The sequence below is a fragment of the Geotrypetes seraphini genome, chromosome 2 (genome assembly GCF_902459505.1).
Source record: "Geotrypetes seraphini chromosome 2, aGeoSer1.1, whole genome shotgun sequence".
NCBI lineage: Eukaryota > Metazoa > Chordata > Amphibia > Gymnophiona > Dermophiidae > Geotrypetes > Geotrypetes seraphini.
Genome location: NC_047085.1, coordinates 511,958,524 through 511,976,822, shown reverse-complemented (window position 1 = coordinate 511,976,822; position 18,299 = coordinate 511,958,524). Strand labels below are relative to the sequence as shown.

The 18,299-nt window shown below is 47.4% G+C and overlaps 1 pseudogene; it reads right to left on the bottom strand.

The window, feature by feature from the left end:
• The window catches only part of LOC117354987, a 73,037-nt pseudogene that overhangs the window by 36,922 nt on the left and 17,816 nt on the right, over window positions 1–18,299 (bottom strand).

Genomic DNA, 18,299 nt, shown 5'->3' with positions numbered 1-18,299 from the left:
TATTTGTTTAATTGGAAGGTGTTAAGGTGGGTAATTTGGGGGAAGGTTATCTGAAGGTAGGTGAATCTTCTGGAGGTAAGAGAGGAGGGGGTTAAGATATTTGAATGAATTTTTTGAAAAGTAGGGTTTTGATTTCTTTTCTGAATGTTTTGAAGTTGTCTGATATTGTCATAAGATTGGAGATGGAATGGTTGATTATATGGAAATGGTTAAGTTAGTGCCAAGGGGAATAGGAAAGATTTCCCAATCAACCAATTTTATGACTGACGATGAATTATCATATACCATGGTTACATCATGGGGAAAATGTAGCCAGAAAATTACCCTGGGATGCCATGACCATTTATACCCCCATATGTCGTGCTAGGGTAGATAATTGTACTAGAAATTGCATTAACAGTGAACTAGCTTTATGGACCTGTTCACATTTTGCAAATATTTCATATATTAATGCTCACCTTGTCCTACCTGCAGGATGTTCCTGCTAATTTAACACACTATACCCAATGCTGAAAAACGCTCTGTCTCTGATAGTTATGCCTTAACTGACCAGTGTGATAGCAATGTTAACCTGCTCTCAAAAGCTGAAATTGTCTCTTTGGCAATTTCTTTAGTTGGTGTACCTGGGTTAGCATTATATAAGAACAAGATAACTTACCAGAGTGGTGGCATGTTCTACGGTCTGGAACTCTGGATTACCAGCTGGCCAGTGGTTCCAACAGGTCTTTTGATTACTCTCTGTTGTTTTGTGCAATGCCTGCCTTCTTTGTTTAACTTGCTCATAAGCCCATTTTATGGTCGCTATCGCAAATTATCCCGAGCAGATTTGCCTTACCTCCGTAAAGCCCTTAAAATAGTAAAGTAAGGGGAAATGAAGGGATGCAGTTCTGAACCAGGGCAAGGTCAGCACACAGGCTGTAGCAATGATGCTGCACACACAATGCTCAGAGTGGGATGAGGCGACCTAAATGGATGGTCTCCCCTCCTTTTATTGAGAATCATAGTTCCATTAATTACTTAACTAATGCTCTACAAGGGTTATAATGTCATAATGCATTTACAATGAGGATTAGACCAAGGCAATACCTTGTTTATCTATTTCATGTGATTCTCAAAGTTACTATCTCACGTGACATATGAATACATAATAACAGTTACAATAAAGTGATTCCCAATGTGTACATTTCTGATATGTCTCAAATCTTACTATGGCATGTGACAGTCCAAAGGTTATAATGCATGCTTCTTAAGCTCTCTTGATTAGCCTTGCTCAGGCAAAGTCTGATTGTTGCCCATATAAGGGATGCTTAAACAAGATAAGGAATAAGATAAGGGCAAGCCTATGTCAGGTTAATAAGTGGCAAGAGTCGGGGAGGGGGGAATGCCTCAGCATTCTGTCTCAAGGTGCAAACCTTGTCCTTGCTTACAATGTATACGTGACAGGAGGGAGAGGGAATGAGAAACAGGGCCTCAGATCCAAACACAGGCTTAGATCCACACACAGGCCTAGATCTGCACACAGGGCCTAGGTCAGTGTGCCGACCTGGCCTGTGTTCAGAACCATTTGTGTGCTGACCCTGCCTGTGTTCTGATGCCCTGGGTCAGAACTTATCAGATCTCCATCCCTACAATAGGCAAGGTAAGCACTGATCTAAGGCCCTGTGTAAGGATCTGAGGCCTTGTGAAAAAAGTATGAATCATTGCTCATTCCCTCTCTCCCCCTTATATGCCACTTAGCCATTCTTAAGCAAAGGAATATGTTAGCACCTTGTGACAGGATGCTGAGACATTCCCCCCTACTTTTTTGTCATAAGACCCCTGTCACATATTAACTCTTATCTTATTTGAGCTGTCCTTATTTGGAAAGGACATCAGCTAACAGGCATTGCATATGTGCAAAGACTCAGGCTCTGTACACGTGTTAATCAGGCCCTTGCCTACGTGCAGAAACAAGCATAAATACATCAGCTGACCAGCCTTGCACACGTGCAGGGTCTGAGGGTATCCACGCTGTAAAGGCATGAACTTTGTATCCTCCAATCATTAGATATGTAATCGAAGGAGTTACTTTGATGTAATTAGCATAAGAAACTCAATAAAAGGGTTCGGAGCTATCCTAAAGGGAGCGCCTCCATCCCGACTCTTAGACTGCGTGTGTGTGTTTACTGTATTCCATCCCTACAACTTGGGAGCCTTTCTGGGCCTCTTTGACCCATTATGCTCAAAGTCATGTATTGAATATTTGACTGAATAATTATTTTCTTGTATTGATTGTGACATTTGCTCTTCTGCTGCTCCATGCCTTTTATTTCTTTATTTTTCTTTCTTTATTCACTTATTTTTATTTCTTTTGGGTGGGGGATGGGGGAGGTTTTTTATGGTTTTGAAAATTTGAAAATCTGGTCTTTGCTGTATTATTCTGTCTGGTGGTTTTTGATTGCGCTTTTGACTAATAAACAGTTTTGCAAATACTTGATATAGTGCCCTTCTATTAGGGACCGAACAGCACAGTTTACAATAATAATTTACCCAATATAATCAAAAACACAAAAGACAAAAACGACGATACAGAAACCAGTAGGGTTGATCCCATAGCTATGTATATGTCTACTGTAATATCAGAATCCCCAAAATGCTAAAGAATAAAAGTGAGGATCCAATTTTGCTGAAGACAGAGACAGGTTAAGACACTTCTGGTTCTAAGATCTTAAAGTGGGATGGTAAGGGATTATCAATAAATTACCCAAGAAACCTCAGTAAAAGGCTCTATGGGGTCCTTTTATCAAGTCGCGCTAGCAGGGTTAGTGCGTTGGACATTTCATCACACGCTAATCCCCACGGCCGGCTAAAAACTAACGCCTGCTCAATGCAGGCGTTAGCGGCTAGCGATTTAACGTGCGGAATTACGCGCATTTTCAAGCAATGCCCCTGTGTCTAGAGGTCCTTCTATGCCCCTGTCTCAATGTTCTCTCCCCATCAAGCATTCTCCATGTCTGTCCCTCTCTGTGCCCAGCATTGCTTCAGTGTCCCTGTCTCTATGCTCAGTCCCCATCTAGGATCTCTTCGCTATGTTTCTGTGCCTCTTATTGTGCAGGATCTTCCACCCCTCAGCCAGCCTCCCTCCCTTAGCCCCTCTCAAGCCAAAATCTCTCTCTCTACCCCTGAACACCCACAGCCAGCATCTCATGCTATCTTTCTCCCCAGCCAGCATCTCTCATCCACCCTCACCAGCCAACATCTCTCACTTTCTCCCCATTGTCCACTATCACAGCCACGCAGATTCCACTCAATAGCAGCCTCCCACCAGCTCTGCAGGTTTTCCTCTACTATGGTTCTGGCAAAGAGAGAGGAAGTGACATTATTGAAGATGGGACTGCGGTAGAGGGAAGCCTGCAGAGTACACACAGGCTACTCGAAGTTGCCGGTAGTGATTCAGAGAAGGAGTGCAGCCCGATACTAAATTCTATGCCAACTTCAGGTAATTATGCGTCACTGGAGAATTCTGCACAAACTTATGTTCTTAGAGGTGGAGCAAAGCCACTGGGATACAACCCACATGTCTAGAATATCTCGCACTGGAACATGTATTCTGCCTGTTCAGCCCCACTCACCTGCCTTGGGAGCAGTTTCTCTGTTGAGCAGGAGACAGGACTGAGGTGCTCAACCGTGAAGACACAGAATGGGAAGAATTAGAGATTCAAGGTCTGTAGCTCATGAAAGCTCTAGAAACATCTGTGGCTTTCTAAACTTTTTCCAATGCTGGGCTCCATCAGATGACATCATCATATACTGCTCTCCGTACAGATAAGTCATTTGTTTTACTCTCTATAGTTACTATTACTCTGTTGTACTCTAAGATCACCTTATACTGTAGAGTAGTTATTGCTCGCCAGTACACTGAAATACCTCCTCTTACTCTGTATTGTAGTTATTACTATAGCCAATATCATTCTGTAGAGTATCTGTTACTCACCCATGTCTGAATGTCTAACATCTCTCTCTCCTGACTCCTGGGGATCCTGGATATGTGTCTCTCCATCTTGTTTAATCCACGATAACAGATCAGGACTTATCCTTACAGAGCCTGTTTCCAGGAATAAACATAAAAACTCAGTTATACTTCCCCTTTGTTCAAAGAAAAATATGCAAACCAAGAAGAAGAGGACTTCCTTATTGTATAATCATCCTACCCAGAATGACATATGGCAAATTGGGTCTAATATGGATGTTTCCAAGACTACCACAGGCTAACTTGAGTGTGTCTATCTTCAATATTAGCTGTTCTCATATAGAACAAAATAAGCTACTATCTTTTCCCTAAAAAGCACAGTTACTTACCGTAACAGGTGTTTTCCAGGGACAGCAGGCAGATATTCTCTACATGTGGGTTACGTCATCTACAGAGCCCCAATCAGACACTCTCACAAGAAAACTTGCTTGAAGATCTAAGTTTGCTAGTGCTGCACCACGCATGCGCGTGTGCCTTCCCGCTCAGCTAGGGGGCACATCTCCTCAGCGTGGCCTCAGTTCAGGTAGCTAGCAAAGAAGCCAACCCGGGGAGGTGGGTGGGTTGCGAGAATATCTGCCTGCTGTCCCTATTACGGTAAGTAACTGTGCTTTATCCCAGGACAAGCAGGCAACATATTCTCTACATGTGGGAGACCTCCAAGCTAACCAAAAGGGGATGGAGGGAGAGTTGGCAATTTAGGAGAACAGATTACGCAAAACAGACTGGCCAAACTAGCCGTCTCGTCTGGAAATGGTATCCAGACAGTAGTGAGAGGTGAAGGTATGAACAGAGGACCAAGTGGTGGCCTTGCAGATCTCCTCAATAGGAGTGGACCTGAGGAAAGCAACCGACGACACCACTGCTCTGACTTTGTGCCCCTTGACCTGACCTGGCAGAGCGAGACCAGCCTGAGCGTAGCAGAAAGAGATACACGCAGCCAACCAGTTGGATAAGGTGCATTTAGACACGGGACGCCCCAACCGATTCGGATCGAAAGAAATGAAAAGTTGGGGGTCAGTCCAATGAGCCTGAGTGTGTTGCAAGTAGAAAGCCAACGCCCTCTTACAGGATGAGAATGGGGCTTAGGAAAAAACACAGGAAGAACAATGGATTGGTTGAGGTGAAAATCAGAAACCACCTTAGGCAAGAATTTAGGATGAGTACGGAGGACCACCTTATCAAGATGAAAAACGGTGAAAGGAGGATCCGCAACCAAAGCCTGCAGCTCACTGACCCTGCGAGCGGATGTGAGAGCAATAAGAAACAGCACTTTCCAAGTGAGATACTTCAAATGAGCCTGATCAATTGGCTCAAAGGGAGGCTTTATCAACTGAGCAAGCACAACATTAAGATCCCAAACCACCGGAGGAGGTTTGAGTGGAGGATGAACATTGAAAAGACCCTTCATAAACCAGGAAACCACCGGATGAAAAGAGAGCGGTTTCCACTCAAGCGGCTGGTGAAAGGTAGCAATGGCACTGAGGTGGACTAGAATAGAAATTGATTTGAGGCCAGCCCAAGACAAGTGCAACAGATAGTCCAACATGGAAGACAAGGAGCCAGAACGCGGCTCCAGGCGCAGCGTCGAACACCAAGAGGAAAATCTGGTCCACTTCTGAGAATAACACTGTCTAGTGGAGCGCTTCCTGGACGCCTCAAGAACATCCCGAACAGATTGAAAGAACTGGAATGAGGCTGTCAGGTGCTAAGATACCAAGCTGTCAAATGCAGGGCCTGCAGGTTGGGATGAAGAAGCGAGCCGCGACTCTGAGAAAGCAGAGAAGGGAAAAACCGGAAGAAGTAGAGGCTCCCTGGCACTGAGTTGAAGCAGCAGGGAGAACCAGGGTTAACTGAGCCACCGAGGAGCTATTAGAATCATGATGGCGTGAACAGACTTGAGCGTGACTAGAGTCTTCAGAATCAGAGGAAATGGAGGGAATGCATAGAGAAACAGATCCCTCCAGTCCAGGAGGAATGCATCCGCCTCGAGCCGGTGAGGAGAATAAATCCTTGAGCAGAAACAAGACAACTTGTGGTTTAGTGGGGATGCAAACAGATCTACTTGGGGGGTCCCCCATCGGGCGAACACCTGACGTAGAGTCAGCGAACTGAGGGACCATTCATGAGGTTGTAGACGGTGACTCAGATTGTCTGCCAAGCAGTTCTGCTGGCCCTGAATGTATATTGCTCTTAGAAAGATGTTGTGGCGGGTCGCCCAATTCCAAATCCTCAGCGCTTCTTGGCAAAGAGACAGGGAACCCGTACCCCCCTGCTTGTTGACATAATACATGGCCACCTGGTTGTCCGTCCGCACGAGGACCACCTGGTCACGAAGCAGATGAAGGAAGGCCTTGAGAGCGTTGAAAATGGCTCGAAGCTCCAACAGACTGATGTGACAGTGCCGCTCTTCGCTAGACCAAGGCCCTTGCATCCGGAGGCCGTCGAGGTGAGACCCCCAAGTGTAGGCAGACGAGTCTGTCATCAGGGGGTGCATGAAACAGAAAACTTCTGAAAAGATGACGTCGGGAGCCTGCTCCACCGAGGAGTGCGAGCACCGCTCCGCCCCCCCCCCCCCCGAGCCAGCGGGGTTCTTCTTCATTTAGAGCAGCAGCGGGCCCAAAAAAGCACGTCGGGAGCCTGCTCCACCGAGGCATGCGAGCACCGCTCCGCCCCCCCCCCACCCCCCCGAGCCAGCGGGGTTCTTCTTCATTTAGAGCAGCAGCGGGCCCAAAAAAGCACGTCGGGAGCCTGCTCCACCGAGGCGTGCGAGAACCGCTCCGCCCCTCCCGAACCAGCGGGGTTCTTCCTGATTTAAAACAGCAGCGCCTATGGCGCACTACCGTTCGGCGCGCGGCGAAGGCGAAGCGCCCTTTGTGTGACGGCCTAACAGCCCCCATAGACCGGACCTTCTCTTACAACAAGTATTAGAAACATGTGCAACCATCAGAAGCACTGATACCATTAGACGCTTGACAAACTCCTAGTGGCATGCACTGTTAGTCGCTTAAAAAAAAAAAAAATTTATACTGATAGTGGCATGTTAAACTGCATGTTAATCTGTTAGTGGCATGTACTGTTAATGTTAATGGCATGCACTGCTAGACGCATGAAGAACTTAGTAGCATGTACTGGTAGACGCATGTATTGTTGGGAGCAGGTACTGATAGTCGCATGAAAAACCGTTAAGCTCATGCACAGTTAATATTAACGACATGTACTATTAGACGCATGTGTCGCTAGGAACAGGTTCTGATAGTCGCATGAAAACTGTTAATGACAAGTACTGTTAATGTTAATGGCATGTACTGTTAGATGCATGAAGAACTTAGTGGCATGTACTGTTAGACACATACGCTGTTAGACGCTAAACGGTCAGAGACGTCTCAAAACCAACTTCCATTTAACTTATCTTCTTTTCCACCCCAACCCATCTACAATCCAACCATGAATCTCTTATTAATATTACTACTCTACATGCTAAGTATTAGCATCAAAGAGATTCACACTCTCTACCCTCAACTACAATTTACCTATTTCCCCGCTTTATCGACCACGCACATCTCCATTCCACAAGAAGACAATACATATAACATTAGCATTATCTCAAACAAAAGAACACATCAACGCACCCTCAAAAAAAGAGCAAGGGTAGTAAAACCCATAAGAACCATTACCTATACCAATCCCATCACATCCGCTACTATCCCCTGTGCTTATCTTAACACTAGATCAGTCAGGAACAAGGCCTTTCTAATCAAAGATTGGATCATCAGCAAGCAAATAGCCTGCCTCTTTCTAACCGAAACTTGGCTACTGTCTGAAGATGACCCAATAATTACTGATCTCCTTCCCGACAATTTCAAAATCCTTACACTAAACCGTGAGGGAAAAAAAGGAGGAGGATTAGCAATTCTTCTCAAAGAAGGATTCGAGTTCGAACTTATGGACTCCAAAACATCCAACCAACTAGAAATCCTAGCCTGTAAAATCAGTAACATCCACTTAGAAGATTCCCTCTCATGCATACTATTCTACGTCCCTCCGAAAAGCTGGTCAAAAGCCAAAGAGGACTTTTGTGAATTCGTCCTACACAACTCTCTTAGTTCCTCCTACAATATTATCGCAGGAGTTATAAACATACATCTCGATGAAGAGGACAACACAGACGCAAAAGAATTCAAAAACTTCCTATCCCTACTTAACTACAACCTCCCTCCCCCCCCCCGCACAAACTCACGAAAAAGGCCACCATCTAGACGTAGTAGCCATGTCCACAAAGGAAATCCCAGACCCCACCATCTCCTTACCAGGAGGCACCTGGTGCCACGACATCTGGTCCGACCACTTCACTTTCTACTTCAAGCTAATCTGGTTCCAACGAAAACAAATTACTTGACCAAAAATAAAAAAAGAACATCTCACGAGAGGCCACATCAACCCAGATAACTACTGGGCGCAATATAAACTACAAGCAGAGGTAAAGGAAGAAGTTGATTTCTGGGATCACTGGACCACTACCAGCACCTGCATTTTAGACAACATTGCACCTAAACATACCAGTAAAAGTAATGCAAATAAATATAACAAATATATGGAAAAAAACAGGAGAATTATCAGACCGTAACAATTGGAGAGCCAATATAAAAACCTACAAACAACTGATAAAAGATAAACGCAAAGCATTCTACTCAAACAAAATCAATTCATCCTGCAACAGCTCACGAGGAGTTAATACAAAAGAGCTGTTCAATCTGGTTACTAACTTATTCGACACCACCCGCTACACTCTACCCACACACAACTTTAAATTACCCTCGGCGAATGACCTAGCCCTGCACTTTGACTCAAAAATTAAAAAACTAAGAAACAATTGCTCAATAAAAGAACCTAGTGAGCACCATATAGCTAACACACAAGGAAAAGAAACCCCTGCAGACATGTTCTGGGATTCCTTTCAAAACATAGATTGGAATAACTATACCAAATTATATAACAAATACTCCAAATCATACTGCTTCCTGGACTCATGTGCCCCGGAAATCATGAAAGCGGCACCACTTGAATTTAAACTATCTCTACTGCACTACTTAGCCCATAACCTGAAAAATGGAAAATTCCCCACCAACAAAGGCCACATAATAATAACCCCTATCCTATAAAATAGCAAAGAATCGTCAGCCCTAGTTACCAACTACAGACCAATTGCTTCCATACCACTCATTGTAAAGATCATGGAGGGGCTGGTACACTCCCAATTAATGGAATATCTGGACCAGTTCTCACTCCTTCATGAGACTCAATCCGGCTTTAGACCGCTTTTCAGCACAGAAACGGCAATTGCGGCCATCTTAGATTACTTGCACCTACTTTTAAGCAAAGGCCTCAATGCCCTGATCATGCAATTCGACATGAACTCTGCCTTTGACCTTGTAGACCATGCGAAAATGCTACAGTGTCTAGACGCTATTGGCATCAGAGGCGAAGTGCTAAACTGGTTTCATGGTTTCCTTTCATCCCGCACCTATCAGGTTCGCTTCAACAATTATCTCTCCAACACCTGGAGCAACTCATCCGGCGTTCCGCAAGGGTCCCCACTATCCCCTCTGCTTTTCAATATCTACATGACCTCACTGAGCGTTCAATTAACCCAGCTGGGGATAAAATTATTCAGTTATGCTGATGACTTTACGATCATTATCCCATTTGCCAACTCCATCTCGGAAACAATTCCAAAAGCATCAGAAGCCATAAACGTGATGGAGCATTGGATGACAGACTTCAAACTCAAGCTCAATACTGAGAAGACAAAATTCTTTGTCGCTTCACCACGCCCTCTTGACACCAAAACTCCACTAGATATCAACAAACATAACTACCCTATACAGCCCACCATTAAAATACTGGGTGTAACTCTGGACCAATGCCTCACCATGAAAGACCAGGTGGACTCCCTAATCAAAAAGGGTTTTCTCACCCTCTAGAAACTTAAATCCATTAAAGCATACTTTGATAACTCTGCCTTCAGAATCCTGGTACAATCCCTCGTATTAAGTCAACTCGACTATTGTAACATCACATACTTAGCAATCCCCCAAAAGAATATGCGACGCCTACAACTAATGCAAAACACTGCGGTCAGACTAATCTTCAGTCTAAAGAAGTTCGATCACGTGACGCCATACTTCAAACAGCTACACTGGCTGCCGATGGAAGCTCGTGTAAAGTTTAAGTTCGCCTGCCTCTGTTTTAAAGTTTTCTACGGTCTAACCCCTAAATACATCACTGACCTCTTCTCCTTCTCAGCCAACAAACACAAGAGAAGCTCCCACTTGCATTTCGTTTCTCCCCCGGTTAGAGGATGCAAACTAAAAAAACACCATGAGCATCTTCTCTCACATCAAGCAGCTCTATGGGGTAAAGACCTAGAACAACTCCTATTGCCCACCACTTATGAGGTATTCAGGAAACGCCTCAAAACTCACCTATTCCTGAAATATCTAGACAGCTGACCCACTTCTCTCTTTCCCCTCTCTAACGGTGTTCCTGCCCTTTCTCCCTATTGTTCCCACACCCCTTAAGTTAACTCAACTTGTACGTCAACTCAACTTGTACTTCACTAATCTTTTGTAACCCGCATACAACTTAACGGTACTGCGGTATATAAACTGTTATTATTATTATTATTATTAAAAGATTGGAAATGCGCATCCACTAGCGGAGAGATCATTTCAAGGAAGGAGTCACCGCAATCGGCATGAGACCGGATCGCGGTCCTGACGCCACTGCGAGGCCAGGGTCCACTGCAGAACGCGAAGGTGAAGTCTGGCAAAAGGCGTCACATGAACGGTGGAGGCCATATGCCCTAGCAGGATCATCATGCTCTTGGCCGAGATGGTCGATAGAAGAGACACCTTCCGGCAAAGGCAGGCGAGGGTCTCCTGATGAGGCCAAGTCAGGAACGAGCGGAGGTGAAGCGTATCCAACACCGCTCCGATGAATTGGAGAGATTGGGACGGACATAACTGGGATTTTGGGAAGTTGATCTCGAAACCCAGATGTTGAAGGAACAGAATAGTCCGTTGGGTCACTGAGATAACCCCCAATCGAGACGGCGCTTTGATGAGCCAGTCGTCGAGGTAAGGGAAAACCTGAAAACCCTGCGTCCGCAGGGCTGCAGCAATTGCCACCAGACACTTTGTGAACACCCTCGGGGAAGACGTGAGGCCAAAGGGGAGAACACGGTACTGCAGATGGAGATTCCCTACCCAAAATCTCAAGAACTGGCAAGAGGCCGGATGAATCCGGATGTGCGTGTAGGCCTCTTTCAGATCCAGGGAGCATAACCAGTCCTCCTCGTCCATTAGGGGGTACAATGTCAGAAGAGAGAGCATGCAAAACTTTTCTTTGACCAGGTATTTGTTGAGAACCCTCAGATCAAGAATGGGATACAAGTCCCCGGTTTTCTTGGGAACCAGAAAAAAACGGGAGTAAAACCCCGACTTCCACTGGCACACCGAGACCTCCTCGATAGCTCGGAGGCAGAGGAGAGCCTGGGCCTCCCGAAGCAGGAGGGGAAGTTGCGACCCGTCAGAAGGAAACTCCCATAGGGGCTGAACCAGAGGCACATGCCAAAAGTGAAGAGAGTACCCCTCCCGAATTATGGTAAGAACCCAGGAGTCAGTTGTCAGCAACCCCCACTGATTATAAAAATGATGGAGCCGATCCCTGATGGGCAGGGGGAAGACCGATGGACGAAGGACACTGGCGTGCTCCGACTGGAATTGTCAAAAAGACGGCGTCGGCTTCACCGCCGGAGGCGTTTGAGGTTTAGAGGGACACTGCTGCTGCTGAGGCTGCCGAGGAGGTGGACGGGAGAGAGCCAGGGTGCACTTCTGCGGATAGTGTCACGGAGGAAGCTTATACTGTTTAGCAGGGGGAGCCTTTGCCTTAGGTCGCACCAGGGAGGCAAAGGATCACTCATGCTCCAAAAGGCATTTCATAGCCGCCTCAATCGAGTCGTCAAAGAGCTTGTTCCCCACACAAGGGAGATTTGCCAGGCGATCCTGAAAATTTGGGTCCATGTCCACGATGCGCAGCCAGGCCAAGCGACGCATCGTCACTGCAAAGGCCGTGACCCGGGATGACAGTTCAAAGTCATCATATGCAGCCTGGAGCATATAGAGACGGACCTGGGACAGCGTCTCCAGAAGTTGACGGAACGCCGGCTGACAGCAAGTGGGCACGTCAGGAAGGAAAGACTGCAGAACCTTCAGGCAGTGCTTGAGATAAGAGGTAAAAGTAAAATTATAATTGAGGACACGGTTCGCTATCATTGAGTTCTGATAGAGCGGGCGACCAAATTTGTCCATCGTCCTCCCCTCCCTGCCCTGGGGGATTGCTGCATAGACCCTGGAGGAATTAGACTTTTTCAGGGAGGACTCCACAACCAAGGACTGATGGGAAAGCTGCGCCTTTTCAAAGCCCTTACATGGAAACGTGCAGTATCGAGATTCCATCTTGGAAGGGATGGTGGAATGGCATAAGGGGTCTCAAGATTCCGGAAGAATGTCTGTTTCAGAACCTGATTCAGAGGAAGACGCAAAAACTCCCTAGGAGGATGAGGGAGCTCCAAGTCATCCAGGTATTCCTGGGTGTACCGGGATTCAGACTGGAGGTCCAGCTGAAGAGCCTTACCCATGTCCGAGACAAACCTTGCAAAGGAGGAGGTCCGAGATGAAAGAATAACCTCGCGAGGTGAGGAAGACCCAGAACATCGAGCCACCGAAAAGGACGGGGAGGCTTTCCTAGAATAAAGAGCAGGCATGTCTGAGTCTCAAGAAAAGGACAACGAGGACGTCTTGCTTCGAAGCCCTGGAGAGGTAGAAGAGCGCCAATGCTGCATCCTGCCCGGGGAAGAGCCCGGGGTATGAGAAAGCGGAGAAGAGATCAACTTCCCCGATGATCTCGAGGGAGGGGTCCTCGACCTTGACCCGGAGAGACAGATATGGAGGGCTGCCTACGGAAAGGAGAGGAACGTCTCGACCGCCCCGATGCCTTGACGTGCCTTGAGGTCTGCAGGGCAGGAGACCGACCTCGGCGAGGCTAGTCCCTCGGCCGCTTCGAATGCAGGTGCCTCAAGGATGAAGCATCTTCCATCAGATGCTTCGAACGAGGCGCACAGGCTAAAGACCCAAGCCTCGAAGCAGCAGGGGAAGACCCACTAGAGGAGAGCCTGTGGGACCTTCGAGACTGACCCTGAAGGGCATTGAGCAAACGCTCAGGTTGGCCTGCTGAGAGCAGGGTCGAGGCAGGGGCAAGCTGGCTCAGGACCAAGAAAATCTGCGTTTTCACGATGGCCTTCAGCATGTCATCGAACATCGGCACCGAGACCAATCGATCAGGTCGTACAGGTGCAGCAGTGCGCTCCAACAAAGGCGACCTCGATGAAGAGTATTACAGTTGTGTGGAGGCACGCTTAGAGGGAGGTCTCGACAGGGCATGGCCCACCGCACTTCCCTGAGACCCCAGGGAAGGCTTCGCTAGTGAACTTGAGGGAGGAAGATGATACTTACCCGAGGCCACAGGTTTCGTTGGGGCAGCTACCGAAGCCTTGAAAGAGGGTGACTTCACGAGGCCATTGAGGCCGAGGTCCCCGCCGGGGCCAAGGCCGGAGTCGAGGCCAAGGCTGCCCCGGCCGAAGGATCCATCGCTCCAAACAGTTCGAGGATCTTTGACCATCGCCTACGAAGCTGAAAGTGGCACAGCGCGAGCAAGTTTCAGTCCGGTGATCAGCTCCCAGGCACTCAATGCACCAACGGTGGGGGTCAGTAATAGAAATAACCCGACTGCACTGAGTGCACTTCTTAAAGCCAGTAACAGGCCGGGAAATAGGGCCAAAACCGCAGCCACGCGAGGATAGTCAGCCGAGTTGAAACGGACAAAATCCCATCCATAACAGACCTGGAAATCAAAACTACCAAATACCCAATCCAGACCTCCCTCAAAATCCTGGGAGTGCTGATAGATAGATGCTGCACTATGCAGACTCAAATCAACAAAACAACCCAAAAAGCATTCTTCACAATGCGCAACTTACGAAAAATAAGGAAATACTTCGACAAAGAACACTACAGGATCATTGTTCAATCCCTGGTACTAGGACTTGTGGACTACTGCAATATCCTATATCTACCATGTCCTACAAAAATGATCAAAAAACTACAGACCATTCAGAACACGGCTCTCAGACTAATCTATTCCCTCAGAAAATATGACCACATAACTAACGCCTACCTAGACTCACATTGGCTACCGATCAGAGCCAGAATCCAATTCAAACTATACTGTCTAATCTTCAAAGTACTCAACGGTACAGCACCTGCCTATCTAATCGATCGCCTACACCGAAACCTTCCACCCAGAATAAGAAGAACACTGACACCATTCTCATACCCACCACTCAACGGCACTCATCGTAAAAAGCTTTACGATAACCTCATAGCAACGCATGCAGCAAAACTCGAACCCTCCATAACCAGATTGTTAACCTCAACATCTGACTTCAAAGCATTCCGCAAAGAACTCAAAACGCTACTTTTCAAAAAGCATATTCAAAACACCTAATCTCCTCTTCCACATACACCGACCAGGTTACCCACTCCCTGACACCATATCCTCAACCGACCAAAAAAAAAAAAAAAAAAAAAATAAAACCTAATTCTTCCTACCGATTTATTACCTACCAACGCCTGGAAAAAGATTTGATATGTAATGTAATATAACTGCTCTCACCCAATGTTACCAAGTCTATACTCATTCTGTAACTATGTCTTACCCTAAATGTCACGTACTCTCCTGGAAATGTCCAGCTTCTTCTTATGTAATCCGCTTTGAACCGCAAGGTACAAGCGGAATAGAAATCACTAATGTAATGTAATGTAATGTAATGTAGTAAAGTTAGTTGTTTAAGTTATTGTTTTTATTTCAGAAACGTGTCGCACACAACTCACCCCAAAACAAAAAAACGAAGTAAGCCACGGTGCAAGAAGCACTCCGATCTTGCAGAGGAACAGGGCTTCTGGCTCCGCGGAAAATGAAGAACTGAGGCCACGCTGAGGAGACGCGCGCCCTGATTCGGGCGGGAAGGCACACGCGCATGCGCGGTACACTCGCAAGTCTGAAGATTTTCAAGCAAGTTTGCTTGCGAGAGTGTCCGATCGGGGCTCCGTAGATGACGTCACCCACATCTAGAGAATATGCTGCCTGCTTGTCCTGGGATAAAGTAGATTTACTTGCGGTAAGAGATAGGCGTATCATAATTGTAGGTGATCAGATCCTAGGACCTCTATAATTGCCATATTATTTCAGGTCCACATCCTGACTCCAAATTTTAATCACCTACGCCTGTCCCATCCTACCTGCCTCACCTATTTTGTGTAAAGAATTACATTTGCAGGTGTGTGCTTCATGAGCTATATCATTGAAATATCTTGTGTAATAATGAAAAAAACCCTCAAAAAAACACTAATCATGAAAGTGGTAAATATAAACCCTCAAATCATATGTGAAGAGGGAAAGCAACAATTAACTCAAATGGTGTAACCCATGAACCAGCGCTGGTTGAGAATGTACAACTCCCAACACCTTTCTGACAGGAGAAACAGGCGTTTCAATCTGTCCAAAGCAGATCTTCCTCAGGGGGTAATAACCAGCGTTGCCCCTCATCAAATTCTTATTTCAAAACATTACCGTTGTGGTCTAACGGCAAGCGCAGCCGCGCAATGTAGTTGCTTTGAAAAACTGCTAATGAAAGAAAATCATCTCTCATTTCAAGACTGCCCACCACAACTGTACAATGTAATCTTCTGCAGCCAGGTTCTGACCATTTGGGCTACTCTGACCCTGTATTTTAGCTCTTCTTCAAGAAACAGAGAATGATCTGTCTCTGATTTCAAAGGGGAAAAAATTGTAGGACACACAAGATGGTCTCATGGTCCCTCACACTGTCAGCTTAAGATAGAGATTAGTATGGAGAGATCCAGATCACACTTGGAAGTTTCTGGAGCAAAGGAAGAGCAGAAAAATGTCTCGTATTAGTTGAATATTTTAGTCCTTACCTAGGGAGATCAGAGTCTCATAATTCTCCTTCATCACCTCCCTGTAAAGCTCCTTCTGCCCTTCATCTAAATATTCCCACTCCTCCTGGGAGAAAGAGACAGCCACGTCCTCAAACTTCACCTGCATCTGAAAGACAAACCAGGAACACCCTCAGCGCCTTCTGCATCACCATCATTGTAGACCTGGTGCCTGTATGTTACTTAGTGTGCAACTGCAAGGGGAGGCCAAGTGACCTATAGTGGAACTTAGGAAGTCAAATGTAATAACCTACTGGGTTGAGAGTGAAGGGAGAATGCAGGTGAGGAGTGGCCCCTTTGAAGGGAGGACAAAAGCATTGACAAATTCAGCCATCCTCTCTTTCTTTCTTCTCCCTTTTCCCCTTCAGCCATTATTGTAGACCTGGTGGTCCCTTAATCCTCCATTGCCCCCTTGGAGTGTGGTGGTGGCATTCCAAGTCCCCTCCCCCCATCTTGCCCCTCCCCCTGCCAGGAAAAGGGGGGAGGGGGAGCTCCTACCTGAGCAGAAGCTCCTGCAGCCATTTCCCTGGGCTGGGAGGAGAGAAAAGAGCTGAAACTGAAAGAAACTGGCCACCTGAGGCTCCAGCACAAGATGGACGACTCAACTTACTTCCGGCCACATACCGATGACGTCACAAAGGGGGCGGAGCGCCACTGACTGCATTTCCTAGACAACACACTTCAGCTGCAGAGTCTCCGCCTCCTCCTCTTCCCGCCCCCAGCGAAATTCTGAGCAATCAGCATCAGATGAAGTTTACAATTCCTCCTCCTTTCTGTCTTCTCGTGCTAGGGGACGGACCCTTCCCGCCCCAGGCACCATTCAGCACCCTTCAGCGTGAAGCTCCGCCCTCTCCCTAGTGACGTCTCCAAATCTCTTTCGGCCCCTTCTCTGGCAGCGCTGGCTCCTGAGTTGGGACAAAACTGAAACTCCTCCTTCCTGCCTTCTCCGTGCTAGGGGGCGGATCCTTCTACTCCTCTTCCCGCCCCATGGACCATTCTGACCAATCAGCACTAAAAGGGGCAGAGCCAGAAGCAAAGAGCGTCTTTTCAGCCTTGGGTGTGAAGCTCCGCCCTCTCCCCTTGTGACGTCTCCAAATCTCTTTCGGCCCTCCCCTTCCCTGGCAGCGCTGGCTCCTGAGCAAGGACAAACTCCTCCTCTTCTCTTCCCCCAGGACATTCTGACCAATCAGCAGGGGATGAAACTGAAATTCCTCCTCCTTTCTCCCTTAGTCTTGTAGGGGGGGGGTGGACCCATTCTGACCAATCAGCACTAAAAGGGGCAGAGCCAGAAGCAAAGAACATCTCTCATTTTTGGGTGTGAACCTCCGCCCTCTCCCTTGTGACGTCACCGGCTCCTCCCCCAATTCCTTTCTAACCCTGAGGGAGGAGATTCCCCCCAGCAACCCCTGCGGTAGCTGCCAACTTGGGCTCCTGGGGCTGAGTAAAGCCCTAATCCTGCTCTGGGCCAGTGAAGTGTCTCTCCCTCTCCTCTGGCTCAGACCCAGCCCTTGGCCCAACCAATGAAGGGCACTCAACAAGGGTTCAGCCAACACTCTCCCGCCTTAAAAGTCAACCTTCATGGCAAGAGCCATCTTTTTTTAAAAGCAGAGAAACCATAACAAAATACAGTGGGTACCTCGGTTTAAGAGTGCACCGGTTTGCGAGTGTTTTGCAAGACGAGCAAAACATTCGCAAAATCGTCACCTCGGAAACCGAGCGCGCTTCGATTTGCGAGCACTCTCCCTGCGAACCGGCACCCTCCCCCCCCCCGCGATCCGGCACCCCCCCTGCCGCCGCGACCTGAGGTCCCCCCAACCCACCCGAACCCTCTTCTTACTTTTCTGTAGCCTCCGCAGCGGCACTGGCACCAGCATGTCCTGTGCGTGGTGCCGGTGCCTGAAAATCTGCTTCCTGTGCTGGGCCTGAGAGTTCACGTCGAATGTGAACTCTCACGTCGAATGTGAACTCTCAGGCCCAGCACAGGAAGCAGATCTTCAGGCACCGGCACGCACAGGACATGCTGATGCCAGTGCCGCTGCGGAGGCTACAGAAAAGTAAGAAGAGGGTTCGGGTGGGTTAGGGGGACCTCAGGTCGGACGGGGGGGGGGGGTGCCCGATGGCGGCGGGGGGTTGCGGATCGCAGGGGAGAGGGTGCT